Here is a 4,570-nt window from a genome sequence, read left to right on the forward strand (position 1 = left end):
CCCTTTAAAAGCCTGCCCTTTTTCCCTTTTCCCTCAGTCTTGTATTGGACTCAATGGTATGCACATCAGTGCTGTTTACTGTAAGAAATAACAACTTTTGCAGCCAGGATATATATATATATATATACTGTAATTATATGCTGTATGTGTATACTTTTTTTTAGGTCTTTTGTTGGTAATGTATTATTGTCACTGATCTGAGGAAACATCCAATTATCCTTCTTATCCAAGGCAGTGTTACAAGAAACTGAAGCCCATCCCAGCAATCACTAAACAAAATATACAGTAAGAATGTCTTTACACTATGTACACAAGACAATAAGCTGAAATGTGTTCAATTCAATTCAATTAAGCTTTATATTTACATAGTGCAGGCTCAGAGAACTGTAACAAGATCACAGGTAATAAACAATTGCACACTTTACAAATTACTAGTTCCATAATGCACATATTTAAACATACAGATTAGTTGTTATGTGGATCAGTTGTTATAGTACAACTGAGTAATTGGGTTTGAGTTGGAGCTACTTTTACAGCTGAGGTAGTCCAAAGGACTGGGGTCTACCTGTGTTGAAAACCTGAGTATCTAAGGATTAATTGCTTAATTTCACAATCTGATCCTTGTACGTTTAACTGTAATAGCCATTAAAGATTTATAACTATTAAAAAAGTGTCCCACAGTGCTACAGGTTAACCTAACATTAACACAATTTAAATCATAAAATATCCTGAATTAGTCAGCACTGTTTTTTTTTTTTTTTTTTTGTATTTTTAATATATTTGCCACTGTCATTGAGGCAGTCTTTGTTGGTGTGAGGTAACAGTTCTAGGAAATCTGCTGCCCTTCAGCAAATAATTTTAGAAAATGAAACAAACATTCAAAGTACAAAATAATAATAATGCCTTGCAGATGGTTCCAGGTTTATGAATTGTAAGCTTGTGTCAGACATTTTGGAAATGCATCACTTACAACTGAGAATGATTTTACAATGTTATGTTAAAAAAAGAAAAAATATTTTAACTAAATCTCATTTAGGCCACAGCCATCTAAAAACATATACTAGCTCTTTCATTTATAGGATGCTCTCAATGCCATAACTCCAAGATGAGAAAAAACAAAGAGAGCTGCTGCATACCCTATAATGAACATGGTGTGTAATCTGAAAGTGAAATAAGCAGAATTGCATCATTTACTTTTATTCTGAATGCAATATTGTTTTCAATTTTAAAATTGTGGTTATGTTTACATATATTTAATTAGCAGACGCTTTTATCCGAAGTAACTTACAAAAGAGATGAACACAATCAAGCACAATCAATTAAGGTTGTTGATTGGGAAGAAGTGTTACAGGACAATGGTACAAAACTTGACCGTCACACATGGAGAGCTCAGAATAGAAACACAAGCGGATTACATTTCCTAGATTACAAACTTTTATGGCTAACATTACATAGACAGAAAGTTACCAAACAATGCATCTTAAACACAATGAGGAATTCAGATTTTCAAATGGAGGTGGGCAGCACATTCCATCTGACAGGAGCTACACATGACCTTCCATTTCATCTGAACCCGCCTATTTCAGTTTTATATCAGAGAGAAACTAAAGAGTGTCAGACAGAGTAATGATTATGAAGCTGGTAATTGGAGGTGTGATGATGAATGTTGTTAGTACATATGCCCCGCAAGTTGGGTGTGCAATGGGTGAGAAAGAAGATTTTTGGAGTGAGTTGGATGAAGTGATGAACAGTGTACCCAAAAAAAAGTGGTAATTGGAGCGGATTTCAATGGACATGTTGGTGAAGGGAACAGTGGAGACGAGGAGGTGATGGGTAGGTATGGTGTCGAGGAGAGGAATGAGGAAGGTCAGAGGATAGTGGATTTTGCCAAAAGGATGGACATGGCTCTAGTGAATACATATTTTAAGAAGAGGGAGGAACATAGGGTGACGTACAAGAGTGGAGGAAGATGCACACAGGTAGATTACATCCTATGTAGAAGAGTCAATCTGAAGGAGATTGAAGACTGCAAAGTGATGGCAGGGGAAAGTATAGTTAAGTCTGTAGGATGACGTTGGAGATCAAAAAGAGGAAAAGATTGAGGGCAGAGGCAAGGATCAAATAGTGGAAGTTAAAAAAGGAAGACTGCAAGGTTGAGTTTAGGGAGGAGGTGAGACAGGCACTGGGTGGCAGTGAAGAGTTACCAGACAGCTGGGAAACTACAGAAGATGTAGTAAGGGTGACAGCAAGAAGGGTGCTTGGCGTGACATCTGGAAAGAGGAAGGAGGAAAAGAAAACCTGGAAATACAGGAGAGTATACAGAGGAAGAGGATGGCAAAGAAGAAATGGGATAGTCAGAGAGATGCAGAAAGTAGACAAGAGTACAAAGAGATAAGGTGCAAGGTGAAGAGAAAGGTGGCAAAGGCTAAAGAAAAGGTGTGTGATGAGTTGTATGAGAAGTTGGACACTAGGGAAGGATAAAAGGACCTGTACCGATTGGCTAGACAGAGGGACCAAGCTGGGAAAGATGTGCAGCAGGTTAGGGTGATAAAGGATAAAGATGGAAACGTACTCACAAGTGAGGAGAGTGTGTTGAGCAGATGGAAAGAGTACTTTGAGAGGCTGATGAATGAAGAGAACGAGAGAGAGAAGAGGTTGGATGATGTGTAGATAGTGAATCAGGAAATGCAACGGATTAGCAAGGAGGAAGTAAGGACAGCTATGAAGATGATGAAAAATGGAAAGGCCGTTGGTCCAGATGACATACCTATGGAAGCATGGAGGTGTTTAGAGAGATGGCAGTGGAGTTTTTAACCAGATTGTTTAATGGAATCTTGAAAAAGCTAGGTTAAGAAGTGAGGTGATGATTAGTGAGCAGCAGTATGGTTTCATGCCAAGAAAGAGCACCAGCAGAAAGATGCAATGTTTGCTCAGAGGATGTTGATAGAGAAGTTTAGAGAAGGCCAGAAGGAGTTGCATTGCGTCTTTGTGGACCTGGAGAAAGCATATGACGGGGTGCCTCAAAAGGAGCTGTGGTATTGGATGAGGATTTCAGGAATGGCAGAGAAGTACATAAGAGTTGTACAGGATATGTATGAGTGAAGTGTGACAGTGGTGAGGTCTGCGGTAGGAGCGACGGATGCATTTAAGTTAGAGGTGGGAATACATCAGGGATTGGCTCTGAGCCCTTTCTTATTTGCAATGGTGATGGACAGGTTGACAAACAAGATTAGACAGGAGTCCCTCCCCGTGGACTATGATGTTTGCTGATGACATTGTGATCTGTAGCGATAGTAGGGAGAAGGTTGAGGAGACCCTGGAGAGGTGGAGATATGCTCTAGAGAGGAGAGGAATGAAGGTCAGTAGGAACAAGACAAAATACATGTATGTAAATGAGAGGGAAGTCAGTGGAATGGTGAGGATGCAAGGAGTAGAGTTGGCGAAGGTGGATGAGTTTAAATACTTGAATCAACAGTACAGAGTAATGGGGATTGTGGAAAAGAGGTGAAGAAGAGAGTGATGGCAGGGTGGAATGGGTGGAGAAGAGTGTCAGGAGTAATTTGTAACAGGCGGGTATCAGCAAGAGTGAAAGGGAAGTTCTACAGGACGGTAATGAGACCAGCTATGTTATATGGGTTAGAGACAGTGGCACTGACCAGAAAGCAGGAGGCAGAGCTGGAGGTGGCAGAGTTAAAGATGCTAAGATTTGCATTGGGCATGACGATGATGAACAGGATTAGAAATTAATACATTAGAGGATCAGCTCAAGTTGGACAGTTGGGAGTCAAAATAAAAAAGGCAAGATTGCGTTGGTTTGGACATGTGCAGAGGAGAGATGCTGGGTATATTAGGAGAAGGGTGCTAAGGATAGAGCTGCCAGGCAAGAGAAAAAGAGGAAGGCCTAAGAGAAGGTTTATGGATGTGGTGAGAGAGGACATGCAGGTGATGGGTGTAACAGAACAAGATGCAGAGGACAGAAAGATATGGAACATGATGATCCGCTGTGGCGACCCCTAACGGGAGCAGCCGAAAGAAGAACAAGAAGATCAGAGAGAAACTAAAACTATTAAAACTAAAAAAGGTGCAAAACTATAAGTAGATGAGTTATTGCTATGTTGACTACATAGTTCTGTTTTATGCATCGTGTCCGGGAATTTAAAGAAATGTCAGGTTTGTCCCGTTTTTAACCGGCCGAAACGCGAAGGTGCATTCCCACCCCAAACCCAACGTCTTCGACTGTATGTACAATTTTATTGACACCACATTCACAGGATTAAACAGTCGTGTCTTGTTTTGGAACCAATTAGAACCTTGTCAGCCTAATCTTTAAATATTTTAGAACCGCTGTTCTATACCTGTAACATTTAAACAAAAAGCTGTTATCTTCCCGTCTCTCTAATTTCACCATTAATATCCGTTGTTGTTCAATTACAAATACAGTATAGCTTTCAGCTGACGACAAAAAGCGCCAACATCGTCTTCCCTTTGGGCGCGCTGTCCTGACGTCACGACGCAGGCGCGCTCCCGCCTGCACACGGCCTATGCGTCGGCGTCCCCGCCGCCCAATGGT

The sequence above is a fragment of the Polypterus senegalus genome, chromosome 6 (genome assembly GCF_016835505.1).
Source record: "Polypterus senegalus isolate Bchr_013 chromosome 6, ASM1683550v1, whole genome shotgun sequence".
In the NCBI taxonomy this organism is placed as follows: Eukaryota; Metazoa; Chordata; class Cladistia; order Polypteriformes; family Polypteridae; genus Polypterus; species Polypterus senegalus.